The 20,766-nt window shown below is 42.7% G+C and overlaps 2 pseudogenes; both read left to right on the top strand.

Moving 5' to 3' along the window:
• Positions 1–17,774: 17,774 nt before the first annotated feature.
• LOC135051442 (5S ribosomal RNA) lies at positions 17,775–17,893 on the top strand (annotated as a pseudogene).
• Positions 17,894–18,168: 275 nt separating this feature from the next.
• LOC135052389 (5S ribosomal RNA) lies at positions 18,169–18,287 on the top strand (annotated as a pseudogene).
• Positions 18,288–20,766: the final 2,479 nt, after the last annotated feature.

Genomic DNA, 20,766 nt, shown 5'->3' with positions numbered 1-20,766 from the left:
TTCATCCCATCCACAAGTGTGCCAGGTGAGACAGTCATTTGGGTGCACTACAAAGGTTACAGTGTGTGAGATAAGCCATACAAGGAACTAAGACATATATGGGTCACTGAAACATGTGTAATATAATACAGTATGCACTACATGAATACATTCATGTGGTGTTCACACCCGCTGAAGAAAGAATAATTTGAGGCAGCCATGTGGGTGCACTGTGTAGGTTACATCTGGTAGGGTGTGCAATTATTGGAAATATAAGAGGTGGAAAAAAAAAGTGTATTACAGCGGTTATTGTGTCACAGTGGTTTTACTCTGTACAAGACATTACTAGTGATGTGCACCGGAAATTTTTCGGGTTTTGTGTTTTGGTTTTGGATTCAGTTCCGCGGCCGTGTTTTGGATTCGGACGCGTTTTGGCAAAACCTCACCGAAATTTTTTTGTCGGATTCGGGTGTGTTTTGGATTCGGGTGTTTTTTACAAAAAACCCTAAAAAACAGCTTAAATCATAGAATTTGGGGGTCATTTTGATCCCATAGTTTTATTAACCTCAATAACCATAATTTCCACTCATTTCCAGTCTATTCTGAACACCTCACACCTCACAATATTATTTTTAGTCCTAAAATTTGCACCGAGGTCACTGGATGGCTAAGCTAAGCGACACAAGTGGCCGACACAAACACCTGGCCCATCTAGAAGTGGCACTGCAGTGTCAGGCAGGATGGCACTTCAAAAAAATTGTCCCCAAACAGCACATGATGCAAAGAAAAATGAAAGAAAAAAGAGGTGCAAGATGGAATTGTCCTTGGGCCCTCCCACCCACCCTTATGTTGTATAAACAGGACATGCACACTTTAACGAACCCATCATTTCAGTGACAGGGTCTGCCACACGACTGTGACTGAAATGACTGGTTGGTTTGGGCCCCCACCAAAAAAAGAAGCAATCAATCTCTCCTTGCACAAACTGGCTCTACAGAGGCAAGATGTCCACCTCATCATCATCCTCCGATTCCTCACCCCTTTCACTGTGTACATCCCCCTCCTCACAGATTATTAATTCGTCCCCACTGGAATCCACCATCTCAGGTTCCTGTGTACTTTGTGGAGGCAATTGCTGCTGGTGAATGTCTCCACGGAGGAATTGATTATAATTCATTTTGATGAACATCATCTTCTCCACATTTTCTGGAAGTAACCTCGTACGCCGATTGCTGACAAGGTGAGCGGCTGCACTAAACACTCTTTTCGGAGTACACACTGGAGGGAGGGCAACTTAGGTAGAATAAAGCCAGTTTCTGCAAGGGCCTCCAAATTGCCTCTTTTTTCTGCCAGTATACGTACGGACTGTCTGACGTGCCTACTTGGATGCGGTCACTCATATAAATCCTCCACCATTCTTTCAATAGTGAGAGAATCATATGCAGTGAAAGTAGACGACATGTCAGTAATCGTTGGCAGGTCCTTCAGTCCGGACCAGATGTCAGCACTCGCTCCAGACTGCCCTGCATCACCGCCAGCGGGTGGGCTCGGAATTCTTAGCCTTTTCCTCGCACCCCCAGTTGCGAGACAATGTGAAGGAGGAGATGTTGACGGGTCACGTTCCGCTTGACTTGACAGTTTTCTCACCAGCAGGTCTTTGAACCTCTGCAGACTTGTGACTGCCGGAAAGAGAGATACAACGTAGGTTTTAAATCTAGGGTCGAGCACGGTGGCCAAAATGTAGTGCTCTGATTTCAACAGATTGACCACCCGTGAATCCTGGTTAAGCGAATGAAGGGCTCCATCCACAAGTCCCACATGCCTAGCGGAATCGCTCTGTTTTAGCTCCTCCTTCAATGTCTCCAGCTTCTTCTGCAAAAGCCTGATGAGGGGAATGACCTGACTCAGGCTGGCAGTGTCTGAACTGACTTCACGTGTGGCAAGTTCAAAGGGTTGCAGAACCTTGCACAACGTTGAAATCATTCTCCACTGCGCTTGAGTCAGGTGCATTCCCCCTCCTTTGCCTATATCGTGGGCAGATGTATAGGCTTGAATGGCCTTTTGCTGCTCCTCCATCCTCTGAAGCATATAGACGGTTGTATTCCACCTCGTCACCACCTCTTGCTTCAGATGATGGCAGGGCAGGTTCAGGAATGTTTGGTGGTGTTCCAGTCTTCTGTACGCGGTGGCTGAATGCCGAAAGTGGCCCGCAATTCTTCGGGCCACCGACAGCATCTCTTGCACGCCCCTGTCGTTTTTTAAATAATTCTGCACCACCAAATTCAATGTATGTGCACAACATGGGACGTGCTGGAATTTGCCCAGATGTAATGCACACACAATATTGCTGGCGTTGTCCGATGTCACAAATTGAGTCCAATTGGGGTAAGCCATTCTGCGATGATCTTCCTCAGTTGCCGTAAGAGGTTGTCAGCTGTGTGCCTATTCTGGAAAGCGGTGATACAAAGCGTAGCCTGCCTAGGAACAAGTTGGCGTTTGCGAGATGTTGCTACTGGTGCCGCCGCTGCTGTTCTTGCTGCGGGAGGCAATACATCTAGCCAGTGGGCTGTCACAGTCATATAGTCCTGAGTCTGCCCTGCTCCACTTGTCCACATGTGGACACAGTACCTCAATCAAGTCTCAAGTTGGCTCTGAATTAACGGTGGATACCGGAACCCCGTTTCTCACCGCCCAGGCTGCCAAGGCCTGAGTTATCTGCTTTGCAGCAGGATGACTGCTGTGATATTTCATCTTCCTCGCAAAGGACTGTTGGACAGTCAATTGCTTACTGGAAGTAGTACAAGTGGTCTTCCGACTTCCCCTCTGGGATGACGATCGACTCCCAGCAGCTACAACAGCAGCGCCAGCAGCAGTAGGCGTTACACTCAAGGATGCATCGGAGGAATCCCAGGCAGGAGTGGACTCGTCAGACTTGCCAGTGACATGGCCTGCAGGACTATTGGCTTTCCTGGGTAAGGAGGAAATTGACACTGAGGGAGTTGGTGGGGTGGTTTGCAGGAGCTTGGTTACAAGAGGAAGGGATTTAGTGGTCAGTGGACTGCTTCCGCTGTCACCCAAAGTTTTTGAACTTGTCACTGACTTATGATGAATGCGCTGCAGGTGACGTATCAGGGAGGATGTTCCGAGGTGGTTAACGTCCTTACCCCTACTTTTTACAGGTTGACAAAGGCAACACACGGCTTGACACCTGTTGTCCGCATCTGTGTTAAAATAATTCCATACCGAAGAGGTGATTTTTTTTTTGTATTTTGACCAGGCATGTCAATGGCCATATTCGTCCCACGGACAACAGGTGTCTCCCCGGGTGCCTGACTTAAACAAACCACCTCACCATCAGAATCCTCCTTGTCAATTTCCTCCCCAGCGCCAGCAACACCCATATCCTCATCCTGGTGTACTTCAACACTGACATCTTCAATTTGACTATCAGGAACTGGACTGCGGGTGCTCCTTCCAGCACTTGCAGGGGGCGTGCAAATGGTGGAAGGCGCAAGCTCTTCCCGTCCAGTGTTGGGAAGGTCAGGCATCGCAACCAACACAATTGGTCTCTCCATGGGTATTTGATATCTAGAAGAACGCACAGTTCTTTGCTGTGCTTTTGCCAGCTTAAGTCTTTTCATTTTTCTAGCGAGAGGATGAGTGCTTCCATCCTCATGTGAAGCTGAACCACTAGCCATGAACATAGGCCAGGGCCTCAGCCGTTCCTTGCCACTCCGTGTCGTAAATGGCATATTGGCAAGTTTACGCTTCTCCTCAGATGCTTTTAATTTTGATTTTTGGGTCATTTTACTGAACTTTTGTTTTTTGGATTTTACATGCTCTCTACTATGACATTGGGCATCGGCCTTGGCAGACGACGTTGATGGCATTTCATCGTCTCGGCCATGACTAGTGGCAGCAGCTTCAGCACGAGGTGGAAGTGGATCTTGATCTTTCCCTATTTTAACCTCCACATTTTTGTTCTCCATTTTTTAATGTGTGCAATTATATGCCAGTATCAATAGCAATGGCCTACTACTTTATTTACTGCGCACAACTGAAATGCACCACAGGTATGGATGGATAGTATACTTGATGACACAGAGGTAGGTACAGCAGTGGCCTTCCGTACTGCTATATATAGTATACTGGTGGTCACTGTGTCAGCAAACTGCAAAATTAAAATGCACCACAGGTATAGAATGTAGATGGATAGTATACTTAATGAATCACGACACAGAGGTAGGTACAGTAGTGGCCTTCCGTTCCGTACTGCTATATATAGTATACTGGTGGTCACTGTGTCAGCAAACTGCAAAACTAAAATGCACCACAGGTATAGAATGTAGATGGATAGTATACTTAATGAATGACGACACAGAGGTAGGTACAGCAGTGGCCTTCCGTACCGTACTGCTATATATAGTATACTGGTGGTCATTGTGTCAGCAAACTGCAAAACTAAAATGCACCACAGGTATAGCATGTAGATGGATAGTATACTTAATGAATGACGACACAGAGGTAGGTACAGCAGTGGCCTTCCGTACTGCTATATATAGTATACTGGTGGTCACTGTATCAGCAAACTGCAAAACTAAAATGCACCACAGGTATAGAATGTAGATGGATAATATACTTAATGAATGACGACACAGAGGTAGGTACAGCAGTGGCCTTCCGTACTGCTATATATAGTATACTGGTGGTCACTGTGTCAGCAAACTGCAAAACTAAAATGCACCACAGGTATAGAATGTAGATGGATAGTATACTTAATGAATGACGACACAGAGGTAGGTACAGCAGTGGCCTTCCGTACTGCTATATATAGTATACTGGTGGTCACTGTGTCAGCAAACTGCAAAACTAAAATGCACCACAGGTATAGAATGTAGATGGATAGTATACTTAATGAATGACAACACAGAGGTAGGTACAGCAGTGGCCTTCCATACCGTACTGCTCTATATAGTATACTGGTGGTCACTGTGTCAGCAAACTGCAAAACTAAAATGCACCACAGGTATAGAATGTAGATGGATAGTATACTTAATGAATGACGACACAGAGGTAGGTACAGCAGTGGCCTTCCGTACTGCTATATATAGTATACTGGTGGTCACTGTGTAAGCAAACTGCAAAACTAAAATGCACCACAGGTATAGAATGTAGATGGATAGTATACAAAATGAATGGCGACACAGAGGTAGGTACAGCAGTGGCCTTCCGTACTGCTATATATAGTATACTGGTGGTCACTGTGTCAGCAAACTGCAAAACTAAAATGCACCACAGGTATAGAATGTAGATGGATAGTATACTTAATGAATGACGACACAGAGGTAGGTACAGCAGTGGCCTTCCGTACTGCTATATATAGTATACTGGTGGTCACTGTGTCAGCAAACTGCAAAACTAAAATGCACCACAGGTATAGAATGTAGATGGATAGTATACTTAATGAATGACGACACAGAGGTAGGTACAGCAGTGGCCTTCCGTACCGTACTGCTATAAATAGTATACTGGTGGTCACTATGTCAGCAAACTGCAAAACTAAAATGCACCACAGGTATAGAATGTAGAAGGATAGTATACTTAATGAATGATAACACAGAGGTAGGTACAGCAGTAGCCTTCCGTACTGCTATATATAGTATACTGGTGGTCACTGTGTCAGCAAACTGCAAAACTAAAATGCACCACAGGTATAGAATGTAGATGGATAGTATACTTAATGAATGACGACATAGAGGTAGGTACAGCAGTGGCCTTCCGTACTGCTATATATAGTATACTGGTGGTCACTGTGTCAGCAAACTGCAAAACTAAAATGCACCATAGGTATAGAATGTAGATGGATAGTATACTTAATGAATGACGACACAGAGGTAGGTACAGCAGTGGCCTTCCGTACTGCTATATATAGTATACTGGTGGTCACTGTGTCAGCAAACTGCAAAACTAAAATGCACCACAGGTATAGAATGTAGATGGATAGTATACTTAATGAATGACGACACAGAGGTAGGTACAGCAGTGGCCTTCCGTACTGCTATATATAGTACACTGGTGGTCACTGTGTCAGCAAACTGCAAAACTAAAATGCACCACAGGTATATAATGTAGATGGATAGTATACTTAATGAATGATGACACAGAGGTAGGCACAGCAGTGGCCTTCAGTACTGCTATATATAGTATACTGGTGGCCACTGTGTCACCAAACTGCAAAAATAAAAAGCGCCACAGGTATAGAATGTAGATGGATAGTATATTTAATGCATGACGACACAGAGGTAGGTACAGCAGTGGCCTTCCGTACTGCTATATATAGTATACTGGTGGTCACTGTGTCAGCAAACTGCAAAACTAAAATGCACCACAGGTATAGAATGTAGATGGATAGTATACTTAATGAATGACGACACAGAGGTAGGTACAGCAGTGGCCTTCCGTACTGCTATATATAGTATACTGGTGGTCACTGTGTCAGCAAAGTGCAAAACTAAAATGCACCACAGGTATAGAATGTAGATGGATAGTATACTTAATGAATGACGACACAGAGGTAGGTACAGCAGTGGCCTTCCGTACCGTACTGCTATATATAGTATACTGGTGGTCACTGTGTCAGCAAACTGCAAAACTAAAATGCACCACAAGTATAGAATGTAGATGGATAGTATACTTAATGAATGACGACACAGAGGTAGGTACAGCAGTGGCCTTCCGTACTGCTATATATAGTATACTGGTGGTCACTGTGTCCGCAAACTGCAAAACTACAATACACCACAGGTATAAAATGTAGATGGATAGTATACTTAATGAATGACGACACAGAGGTAGGTACAGCAGTGGCCTTCCGTACTGCTATATATAGTATACTGGTGGTCACTGTGTCAGCAAACTGCAAAACTAAAATGCACCACAGGTATAGAATGTAGATGGATAGTATACTTAATGAATGACGACACAGAGGTAGGTACAGCAGTGGCCTTCCGTACTGCTATATATAGTATACTGGTGGTCACTGTGTCAGCAAACTGCAAAACTAAAATGCACCACAGGTATAGAATGTAGATGGATAGTATACTTAATGAATGACGACACAGAGGTAGGTACAGCAGTGGCCTTCCGTACTGCTATATATAGTACACTGGTGGTCACTGTGTCAGCAAACTGCAAAACTAAAATGCACCACAGGTATATAATGTAGATGGATAGTATACTTAATGAATGATGACACAGAGGTAGGTACAGCAGTGGCCTTCAGTACTGCTATATATAGTATACTGGTGGCCACTGTGTCAGCAAACTGCAAAACTAAAATGCGCCACAGGTATAGAATGTAGATGGATAGTATACTTAATGCATGACAACACAGAGGTAGGTACAGCAGTGGCCTTCCGTACTGCTATATATAGTATACTGGTGGTCACTGTGTCAGCAAACTGCAAAACTAAAATGCACCACAGGTATAGAATGTAGATGGATAGTATACTTAATGAATGACGACATAGAGGTAGGTACAGCAGTGGCCTTCCGTACTGCTATATGTAGTATACTGGTGGTCACTGTGTCAGCAAACTGCAAAACTAAAATGCACCATAGGTATAGAATGTAGATGGATAGTATACTTAATGAATGACAACACAGAGGAAGGTACAGCAGTGGCCTTCCGTACTGCTATATATAGTATACTGGTGGTCACTGTGTCAGCAAACTGCAAAACTAAAATGCACCACAGGTATAGAATGTAGATGGATAGTATACTTAATGAATGACGACACAGAGGTAGGTACAGCAGTGGCCTTCCGTACTGCTATATATATTACACTGGTGGTCACTGTGTCAGCAAACTGCAAAACTAAAATGCACCACAGGTATATAATGTAGATGGATAGTATACTTAATGAATGATGACACAGAGGTAGGTACAGCAGTGGCCTTCAGTACTGCTATATATAGTATACTGGTGGCCACTGTGTCAGCAAACTGCAAAAATAAAAAGCGCCACAGGTATAGAATGTAGATGGATAGTATACTTAATGCATGACGACACAGAGGTAGGTACAGCAGTGGCCTTCCGTACTGCTATATATAGTATACTGGTGGTCACTGTGTCAGCAAACTGCAAAACTAAAATGCACCACAGGTATAGAATGTAGATGGATAGTATACTTAATGAATGACGACACAGAGGTAGGTACAGCAGTGGCCTTCCGTACTGCTATATATAGTTTACTGGTGGTCACTGTGTCAGCAAACTGCAAAACTAAAATGCACCACAGGTATAGAATGTAGATGGATAGTATACTTAATGAATGACGACACAGAGGTAGGTACAGCAGTGGCCTTCCGTACCGTACTGCTATATATAGTATACTGGTGGTCACTGTGTCAGCAAACTGCAAAACTAAAATGCACCACAAGTATAGAATGTAGATGGATAGTATACTTAATGAATGACGACACAGAGGTAGGTACAGCAGTGGCCTTCTGTACTGCTATATATAGTATACTGGTGGTCACTGTGTCCGCAAACTGCAAAACTACAATACACCACAGGTATAAAATGTAGATGGATAGTATACTTAATGAATGACGACACAGAGGTAGGTACAGCAGTGGCCTTCCGTACTGCTATATATAGTATACTGGTGGTCACTGAGTCAGCAAACTGCAAAACTAAAATGCACCACAGGTATAGAATGTAGATGGATAGTATACTTAATGAATGACGACACAGAGGTAGGTACAGCAGTGGCCTTCCGTACTGCTATATATAGTATACTGGTGGTCACTGTGTCAGCAAACTGCAAAACTAAAATGCACCACAGGTATAGAATGTAGATGGATAGTATACTTAATGAATGACGACACAGAGGTAGGTACAGCAGTGGCCTTCCGTACTGCTATATATAGTACACTGGTGGTCACTGTGTCAGCAAACTGCAAAACTAAAATGCACCACAGGTATATAATGTAGATGGATAGTATACTTAATGAATGATGACACAGAGGTAGGTACAGCAGTGGCCTTCAGTACTGCTATATATAGTATACTGGTGGCCACTGTGTCAGCAAACTGCAAAACTAAATTGCGCCACAGGTTTAGAATGTAGATGGATAGTATACTTAATGCATGACGACACAGAGGTAGGTACAGCAGTGGCCTTCCGTACTGCTATATATAGTATACTGGTGGTCACTGTGTCAGCAAACTGCAAAACTAAAATGCACCACAGGTATAGAATGTAGATGGATAGTATACTTAATGAATGACGACACAGAGGTAGGTACAGCAGTGGCCTTCCGTACTGCTATATATAGTATACTGGTGGTCACTGTGTCAGCAAACTGCAAAACTAAAATGCACCACAGGTATAGAATGTAGATGGATAGTATACTTAATGAATGACGACACAGAGGTAGGTACAGCAGTGGCCTTCCGTACCGTACTGCTATATATAGTATACTGGTGGTCACTGTGTCAGCAAACTGCAAAACTAAAATGCACCACAAGTATAGGATGTAGATGGATAGTATACTTAATGAATGACGACACAGAGGTAGGTACAGCAGTGGCCTTCCGTACTGCTATATATAGTATGCTGGTGGTCACTGTGTCCGCAAACTGCAAAACTACAATACACCACAGGTATAAAATGTAGATGGATAGTATACTTAATGAATGACGACACAGAGGTAGGTACAGCAGTGGCCTTCCGTACTGCTATATATAGTATACTGGTGGTCACTGTGTCAGCAAACTGCAAAACTAAAATGCACCACAGGTATAGAATGTAGATGGATAGTATACTTAATGAATGACGACACAGAGGTAGGTACAGCAGTGGCCTTCCGTACCGTACTGCTATATATAGTATACTGGTGGTCACTGTGTCAGCAAACTGCAAAACTAAAATGCACCACAGGTATAGAATGTAGATGGATAGTATACTTAATGAATGACGACATAGAGGTAGGTACAGCAGTGGCCTTCCGTACTGCTATATATAGTATACTGGTGGTCACTGTGTCAGCAATCTGCAAAACTTAAATGCACCACAGGTATAGAATGTAGATGGATAGTATACTTAATGAATGACGACACAGAGGTAGGTACAGCAGTGGCCTTCCATACCGTACTGCTATATATAGTATACTGGTGGTCACTGTGCCAGCAAACTGCAAAACTAAAATGCACCACAGGTATATAATGTAGATGGATAGTATACTTAATGAATGACGACACAGAGGTAGGTACAGCAGTGGCCTTCCGTACTGCTATATACAGTATACTGGTGGTCACTGTGTCAGCAAACTACAAAACTAAAATGCACCACAGGTACAGAATGTAGATGGATAGTATACTTAATGAATGACGACACAGAGGTAGGTACAGCAGTGGCCTTCCGTACTGCTATATATAGTATACTGGTGGTCACTGTGTCAGCAAACTGCAAAACTAAAATGCACCACAGGTATAGAATGTAGATGGATAGTATACTTAATGAATGACGACACAGAGGTAGGTACAGCAGTGGCCTTCCGTACTGCTATATATAGTATACTGGTGGTCACTGTGTCAGCAAACTGCAAAACTAAAATGCACCACAGGTATAGAATGTAGATGGATAGTATACTTAATGAATGACGACACAGAGGTAGGTAAAGCAGTGGCCTTCCGTACCGTACTGCTATATATAGTATACTGGTGGTCACTGTGTCAGCAAACTGCAAAACTAAAATGCACCACAAGTATAGGATGTAGATGGATAGTATGCTTAATGAATGACGACACAGAGGTAGGTACAGCAGTGGCCTTCCGTACTGCTATATATAGTATACTGGTGGTCACTGTGTCAGCAAACTGCAAAACTAAAATGCACCACAGGTATAAAATGTAGATGGATAGTATACTTAATGAATGACGACACAGAGGTAGGTACAGCAGTGGCCTTCCGTACTGCTATATATAGTATACTGGTGGTCACTGTGTCAGCAAACTGCAAAACTAAAATGCACCACAGGTATAGAATGTAGATGGATAGTATACTTAATGAATGACGACACAGAGGTAGGTACAGCAGTGGCCTTCCGTACTGCTATATATAGTATACTGGTGGTCACTGTGTCAGCAAACTGCAAAACTAAAATGCACCACAGGTATAGAATGTAGATAGATAGTATACTTAATGAATGACGACACAGAGGTAGGTACAGCAGTGGCCTTCCGTACTGCTATATATAGTACACTGGTGGTCACTGTGTCAGCAAACTGCAAAACTAAAATGCACCACAGGTATATAATGTAGATGGATAGTATACTTAATGAATGATGACACAGAGGTAGGTACAGCAGTGGCCTTCAGTACTGCTATATATAGTATACTGGTGGCCACTGTGTCAGCAAACTGCAAAACTAAAATGCGCCACAGGTATAGAATGTAGATGGATAGTATACTTAATGCATGACGACACAGAGGTAGGTACAGCAGTGGCCTTCCGTACTGCTATATATAGTATACTGGTGGTCACTGTGTCAGCAAACTGCAAAACTAAAATGCACCACAGGTATAAAATGTAGATGGATAGTATACTTAATGAATGACGACACAGAGGTAGGTACAGCAGTGGCCTTCCGTACTGCTATATATAGTACACTGGTGGTCACTGTGTCAGCAAACTGCAAAACTAAAATGCACCACAGGTATATAATGTAGATGGATAGTATACTTAATGAATGATGACACAGAGGTAGGTACAGCAGTGGCCTTCAGTACTGCTATATATAGTATACTGGTGGCCACTGTGTCAGCAAACTGCAAAACTAAATTGCGCCACAGGTTTAGAATGTAGATGGATAGTATACTTAATGCATGACGACACAGAGGTAGGTACAGCAGTGGCCTTCCGTACTGCTATATATAGTAAACTGGTGGTCACTGTGTCAGCAAACTGCAAAACTAAAATGCACCACAGGTATAGAATGTAGATGGATAGTATACTTAATGAATGACGACACAGAGGTAGGTACAGCAGTGGCCTTCCGTACTGCTATATATAGTATACTGGTGGTCACTGTGTCAGCAAACTGCAAAACTAAAATGCACCACAGGTATAGAATGTAGATGGATAGTATACTTAATGAATGACGACACAGAGGTAGGTACAGCAGTGGCCTTCCGTACCGTACTGCTATATATAGTATACTGGTGGTCACTGTGTCAGCAAACTGCAAAACTAAAATGCACCACAAGTATAGGATGTAGATGGATAGTATACTTAATGAATGACAACACAGAGGTAGGTACAGCAGTGGCCTTCCGTACTGCTATATATAGTATACTGGTGGTCACTGTGTCCGCAAACTGCAAAACTACAATACACCACAGGTATAAAATGTAGATGGATAGTATACTTAATGAATGACGACACAGAGGTAGGTAAAGCAGTGGCCTTCCGTACCGTACTGCTATATATAGTATACTGGTGGTCACTGTGTCAGCAAACTGCAAAACTAAAATGCACCACAGGTATAGAATGTAGATGGATAGTATACTTAATGAATGACGACATAGAGGTAGGTACAGCAGTGGCCTTCCGTACTGCTATATATAGTATACTGGTGGTCACTGTGTCAGCAAACTGCAAGACTTAAATGCACCACAGGTATAGAATGTAGATGGATAGTATACTTAATGAATGACGACACAGAGGTAGGTACAGCAGTGGCCTTCCATACCGTACTGCTATATATAGTATACTGGTGGTCACTGTGCCAGCAAACTGCAAAACTAAAATGCACCACAGGTATATAATGTAGATGGATAGTATACTTAATGAATGACGACACAGAGGTAGGTACAGCAGTGGCCTTCCGTACTGCTATATACAGTATACTGGTGGTCACTGTGTCAGCAAACTACAAAACTAAAATGCACCACAGGTACAGAATGTAGATGGATAGTATACTTAATGAATGACGACACAGAGGTAGGTACAGCAGTGGCCTTCCGTACTGCTATATATAGTATACTGGTGGTCACTGTGTCAGCAAACTGCAAAACTAAAATGCACCACAGGTATAGAATGTAGATGGATAGTATACTTAATGAATGACGACACAGATGTAGGTACAGCAGTGGCCTTCCGTACTGCTATATATATTATACTGGTGGTCACTGTGTCAGCAAACTGCAAAACTAAAATGCACCACAGGTATAGAATGTAGATGGATAGTATACTTAATGAATGACGACACAGAGGTAGGTAAAGCAGTGGCCTTCCGTACCGTACTGCTATATATAGTATACTGGTGGTCACTGTGTCAGCAAACTGCAAAACTAAAATGCACCACAAGTATAGGATGTAGATGGATAGTATACTTAATGAATGACGACACAGAGGTAGGTACAGCAGTGGCCTTCCGTACTGCTATATATAGTATACTGGTGGTCACTGTGTCCGCAAACTGCAAAACTACAATACACCACAGGTATAAAATGTAGATGGATAGTATACTTAATGAATGACGACACAGAGGTAGGTACAGCAGTGGCCTTCCGTACTGCTATATATAGTATACTGGTGGTCACTGTGTCAGCAAACTGCAAAACTAAAATGCACCACAGGTATAGAATGTAGATGGATAGTATACTTAATGAATGACGACACAGAGGTAGGTACAGCAGTGGCCTTCCGTACTGCTATATATAGTATACTGGTGGTCACTGTGTCAGCAAACTGCAAAACTAAAATGCACCACAGGTATAGAATGTAGATAGATAGTATACTTAATGAATGACGACACAGAGGTAGGTACAGCAGTGGCCTTCCGTACTGCTATATATAGTACACTGGTGGTCACTGTGTCAGCAAACTGCAAAACTAAAATGCACCACAGGTATATAATGTAGATGGATAGTATACTTAATAAATGATGACACAGAGGTAGGTACAGCAGTGGCCTTCAGTACTGCTATATATATTATACTGGTGGCCACTGTGTCAGCAAACTGCAAAACTAAAATGCGCCACAGGTATAGAATGTAGATGGATAGTATACTTAATGCATGACGACACAGAGGTAGGTACAGCAGTGGCCTTCCGTACTGCTATATATAGTATACTGGTGGTCACTGTGTCAGCAAACTGCAAAACTAAAATGCACCACAGGTATAAAATGTAGATGGATAGTATACTTAATGAATGACGACACAGAGGTAGGTACAGCAGTGGCCTTCCGTACTGCTATATATAGTATACTGGTGGTCACTGTGTCAGCAAACTGCAAAACTAAAATGCACCACAGGTATAGAATGTAGATGGATAGTATACTTAATGAATGACGACACAGAGGTAGGTACAGCAGTGGCCTTCCGTACCGTACTGCTATATGTAGTATACTGGTGGTCACTGTGTCAGCAAACTGCAAAACTAAAATGCACCACAAGTATAGGATGTAGATGGATAGTATACTTAATGAATGACGACACAGAGGTAGGTACAGCAGTGGCCTTCCGTACTGCTATATATAGTATACTGGTGGTCACTGTGTCCGCAAACTGCAAAACTACAATACACCACAGGTATAAAATGTAGATGGATAGTATACTTAATGAATGACGACACAGAGGTAGGTACAGCAGTGGCCTTCCGTACTGCTATATATAGTATACTGGTGGTCACTGTGTCAGCAAACTGCAAAACTAAAATGCACCACAGGTATAGAATGTAGATGGATAGTATACTTAATGAATGACGACACAGAGGTAGGTACAGCAGTGGCCTTCCGTACCGTACTGCTATATATAGTGTACTGGTGGTCACTGTGTCAGCAAACTGCAAAACTAAAATGCACCACAGGTATAGAATGTAGATGGATAGTATACTTAATGAATGACGACATAGAGGTAGGTACAGCAGTGGCCTTCCGTACTGCTATATATAGTATACTGGTGGTCACTGTGTCAGCAAACTGCAAAACTTAAATGCACCACAGGTATAGAATGTAGATGGATAGTATACTTAATTAATGACGACACAGAGGTAGGTACAGCAGTGGCCTTCCATACCGTACTGCTATATATAGTATACTGGTGGTCACTGTGCCAGCAAACTGCAAAACTAAAATGCACCACAGGTATATAATGTAGATGGATAGTATACTTAATGAATGACGACACAGAGGTAGGTACAGCAGTGGCCTTCCGTACTGCTATATACAGTATACTGGTGGTCACTGTGTCAGCAAACTACAAAACTAAAATGCACCACAGGTACAGAATGTAGATGGATAGTATACTTAATGAATGATGACACAGAGGTAGGTACAGCAGTGGCCTTCCGTACTGCTATATATAGTATACTGGTGGTCACTGTGTCAGCAAACTGCAAAACTAAAATGCACCACAGGTATAGAATGTAGATGGATAGTATACTTAATGAATGACGACACAGAGGTAGGTACAGCAGTGGCCTTTCGTACTGTACTGCTATATATAGTATACTGGTGGTCACTGTTTCAGCAAACTGCAAAACTAAAATGCACCACAGGTATAGAATGTAGATGGATAGTATACTTAATGAATGACGACACAGAGGTAGGTACAGCAGTGGTCTTCCGTACTGCTATATATAGTATACTGGTGGTCACTGTGTCAGCAAACTGCAAAACTAAAATGCACCACAGGTCTAGAATGTAGATGGATAGTATGCTTAATGAATGACGACACAGAGGTAGGTACAGCAGTGGCTTTCCGTACTGCTATATATAGTATACTGGTGGTCACTGTTTCAGCAAACTGCAAAACTAAAATGCACCACACGTATAGAATGTAGATGGATAGTATACTTAATGAATGACGACACAGAGGTAGGTACAGCAGTGGCCTACTGTACCGTAATGCTATATATTATATACTGGTGGTCACTGGTCAGCAAAACTCTGCACTGTACTCCTCCTATATAATATTATACTGGGAGTCCCCAGTCCCCACAATAAAGCAGCACACTGAGCACAGATATGGAGTGTTTTTCAGGCAGACAACATATACTGGTGGTCACTGTCAGCAAAACTCTGCACTGTACTCCTGCTATATAATACAGCTGCTCCCCAGTCCCCACAATTAAGCAGTGTGAGCACAGATATATGCAGCACACTGTGAGCACAGATATGGAGCGTTTTTTTCAGGCAGAGAACGGATAACCGGTGGTCACTGATCAGCAAAACTCTGCACTGTACTCCTCCTATATACAGCTGCTCCCCAGCCCTCCCCACAATTAAGCAATAGTGCACAGCACAATCAAGTTCAACAATAACGGAGAGGACGCCAGCCACGTCCTCTCCCTAATATTTCCAATGCACGAGTGAAAATGGCGGCGATGCGCGGCTGCTTATATAGAATACGAATATCGCGAGAATCCGACAGCGGGATGATGACGTTCGGGCGCGCTTGGGTTACCCGAGCCATACGGGAGAATCCGAGTATGGCTCGGACCCGTGTAAAAAGGGTGAAGTTCGGGGGGGTTCGGTTTCCGAGAAACCAAACCCGCTCATCACTAGACATTACTAATAACAAGTACAGTATATCACAACATAGAATAACAGCACAAAACTCATAAAATTACAAGAATCTGAACTTGGTCTGTTTAAAGAAGACAGATATTTATCCAAATTGCTATAATTATCAATATTTACTACAGTATGTGGTTTTACTGCAGTGAAATGTATATGGCTAAAGATGTTAGGATATGATATGTCTGCGTGTAAGCTGATCATGCATTGTTAACATCTACTGTAATCATGTATTTGTCTCTTTTGCTGTGTAAACCATGCAGGGCCAGTTCTTGGCCTTGTGGCGCCCCGGGCAAAGTATAGGGGCGTGCCTTCAAATGGGGGCATGGCCAGTTTTGCCCTCATTTGTGCCCCTTGTAGCGCCGCTGAAAGAAAAAAAAATATATACTTACTATCCCTGTTCCAGATCCAGACCGCTGCAGACCTCCTCCGCCGGCACCGCGCCGCTCTTCTCCTCTCCTCGATCTATGGGAGAGACGCTATTATGTCTCTACCATAGAACAGCATAGACACTAGAGGTCAATTTTGACCCCTAGTGTCACCGCACAGCAAAGGTCCTCTCCATTAAGGGAAACTAGACGCTACGCGTCTGGTTCCCTTCAAATCGGGGGGCACAGCAGGCACTGCGGGGGGCACAGTGGCGGATCTTGCCATGGTGCGGCGCACTCCGGATGGCGGCTCCCCGGGCAAAAGTCCTGCTTGCCCGTGGCAAGATCCGCTACTGAAACCATGCTACTAATCAGTCCCCAAAGAGATGTGTGGCATTACTGACACTACCAATAATCCCAAACGTATAGAATGTCTAAAACGATATCTGTATGTGTACTTAAATGGCTGTTAGATATACAGTATAATATACATATATATATATATATATATATTTTTTTTTTTTTTTAGGAACGTAAGGAACAAAGTTTTAACACATGCGGTTTCAAGACATTTCCATCAGTGCCATAACTTAGATCTGGAGGCATTAACGTTCAAAGGCATTGAACTGGTGGCTTTAGGAGACAGAGGCGGAGATCTTTCCAACCTCCTTTCAAGGAGAGAGATGTTCTGGATTTACGAACTGAACACTCTTCATCCTGATGGGTTTAATGAAGGATACGAGATAGCACCCTTCTTGTAATGTAAGCATCCTTCTTTCACTTGCTCCCTCACCTCTCTTCTCATTTAAACTGTACCCGTATCACCTGACCATTATTACAGCCATACCATGCTGGACAGGCCCAATTCCGACCAATCTTGGAAGCGAAGTAGCTTTGGGCCTGGCCAGTACCTGGTTGGGGGACCTCCAGGGAAAATCAGGTGCTGTAATTTTAAGGATCTAACAGTTAATGTTGGAACCACCCTAATTTGTTGCAAATAAGTTTTTGTATTTTTTTAATTTTTGATTCTTTACTGCATCCTTTTGATATTATAATTTCTTATCTCAACATCCACCTAAACCATGCGAATCTCTTGACATCTTGGCTTATAGATATATGTCCTTCCTTTTAAATGTTGGTTCCACTAAGATTACCTCCACCCAGATTTGGATGATGATCCTTGTATATACGGACATTTATGGGCCCCTACTCATGACTCCACATTGTCATTACAATCATATCATCTTGGGGGCGCCCAATGCCGTCTGATCTTGGAAGCTAAGCAAGGCTGGGCCCAGCCAGTACAAGGATGGGGGACCTCCTTGGAAGATCGGGTATTGTAAAAACAAAAATGCTGGAGGAGTTCTGTGGGAATGCTCAAATGGCTATGTTTATATACATTTTTTAGCCTACATCCTCCCCCAATTATCATACCCCGTGTACACCACCGGGAATTCTGTCCCAGTATCAATTGTGAACAGTGTCCTAATGTTCTTCCGCAATAATTTTTTGCAGTCATTTTTTTAAAATAATAATTAAAAAAAAAACTTGGTCCATTTAGGATTATATGCCCTATGTGTGTTTTTACATCTACTTTATGAATCTAAACTTTACTGTCAGAATAATCAAAACATATAATTGTATTTGATACATTGGTACTGCGCCAATGTGACCCCATTCTCATCATTTGTATTTTCCCATTGTCTCTCATTCTATGCACTTCTAAAATCGAAATAGAGCTGGACTTAGAATATGCAGAGCACTGAATTCAAGCAACCAGCTCCTTTAAGGCTATGAACTCGGACTCCAAAATTATGGCCGCCGCTAATGCTGAATATTGAGGACAACAAATGGCCACCGGAGATCTGTGTTACCCTGGATATGTATATGAACTTGTTACTCACATTGAAGACAAGTGACAGCAGTATAAACACATTCCGCTGCACGGAGCCGGCGCATGTGCATCCGGCTGTTAAGGACATCGGATGTGGGGCGGATATGACGTCACGGACGCCCCGGACAGGAAGTTCACGGCACTGTGACTTTTTCTTACTTTATGAACATTCTGTTGGTAGTTCTAGCTTGAATTTACAGGATTTCATGCCCCTATTAACACACCTATAATAATTGTGCATTATAATTTTATTTTGAACAATTACAAACACTTCACTCAATTAATTACAGGAAGTAATGTACACATCACTTCCTTTGTAGCTGAGTATATATATATGGTCTGTCTCTAGCTTCAGATCACCCCTTGATGAAGTCCAGATAGGACGAAATGCATTGGGTGCTGCCTTCATCTTACCTCACTTATCAAAAGTTAAGATACTTTTACTCCTCTCATTAAATCGAATTTAAAAAAAGTTTTTTTTACCTTTGTATATTTTATGTCCTATGTCCTTTTTCATATATTTTTTCTGTGTGCATTTTTTGTACTATTTTAGCTGCATGTTACCTCTTTTTGCACAGATTTTAACTCAATTTTGTTTTAGTGCTATATAATATAATAAATTTGTATATCATTTTTCACAACTGCTTTGCTCTGCTACAATTGTTACCATTGGTCGCTTTGAATACCTCATTTTTTGTTCACAAATTTCTTCCGTAGGTACTTATACCAGTACCTTAATATACTTCAGGTAACTAGCTGACGCCCTTGGAACTCACAGGGAGTGCTCTAATAGGCAGTTTTTTAGTATTCTTTATGATTGTTCAGGCACTAGTGTTGATATTCTGGATACTGCATCTGTGGCGCTGCTAGCTCTCCTGGTACACATATATATAAAAAGATCCAATTCAGCCGGCACTCACAAATAAAAAGTTTAAATGCTCCAGTGTCCAGTTCAGCACAGTTTCATATTCCTCAAATAAGAACGGCACTCAGAGACTCTCATATTAGACAAATTGTATTCGGATCAAGTCTGATCTGACTTGATCCGAATACAATTTGTCTAATATGAGAGTCTCTGAGTGCCGTACTAATTGGAGGAATATATATATATATATATATATATATATATATTAGTGATGAGCGGGTTCGGTTCCTCGGAAACCGAACCCCCCTGAACTTCACCCATTTTACACGGGTCCGAGGCATACTCGGATTCTCCCGTCTGGCTCAGTTAACCCGAGCGCGCCCGAACGTCATCATCCCGCTGTCGGATTCTCGCGAGATTCGGATTCTATATAAGGAGCCGCGCGTCGCCACCATTTTCACTCGTGCATTGGAAATGTTAGGGAGAGGACGTGGCTGGCGTCCTCTCCGTTTATTGATGTTGCTGCAAATATTTGTGCTTATTGCTTAATTGTGGGGACTGGGGAGCAGCTGTATTATATAGGAGGAGTACAGTGCAGAGTTTTGCTGATCAGTGACCACCAGTTTTATCCATTCTCTGCCTGAAAAACGCTCCATATCTGTGCTCAGTGTGCTGCATATATCTGTGCTCACACTGCTTTATTGTGGGGACTGGGGACCAGCAGTATTATATAGGAGGAGTACAGTGCAGAGTTTTGCTGACCAGTGACCACCAGTATTATACGTTGTCTGCCTGAAAAACACTCCATATCTGTGCTCAGTGTGCTGCATATATCTGTGCTCACACTGCTTTATTGTGGGGAATGGGGACCAGCAGTATTATATAGGAGGAGTACAGTGCAGAGATTTGCTGACCAGTGACCACTAGTATTATATGTTGTCTGCCTGAAAAACACTCCATATCTGTGCCCAGTGTGCTGCATATATCTGTGCTCACACTGCTTTATTGTGGGGACTGGGGACCAGCAGTATTATATAGGAGGAGTACAGTGCAGAGTTTTGATGAC

The sequence above is a fragment of the Pseudophryne corroboree genome, chromosome 2 (genome assembly GCF_028390025.1).
Source record: "Pseudophryne corroboree isolate aPseCor3 chromosome 2, aPseCor3.hap2, whole genome shotgun sequence".
In the NCBI taxonomy this organism is placed as follows: Eukaryota; Metazoa; Chordata; class Amphibia; order Anura; family Myobatrachidae; genus Pseudophryne; species Pseudophryne corroboree.
The sequence above is the reverse complement of the archived record's forward strand: the minus strand, read 5'-3'. Positions and strand labels throughout refer to the sequence as shown.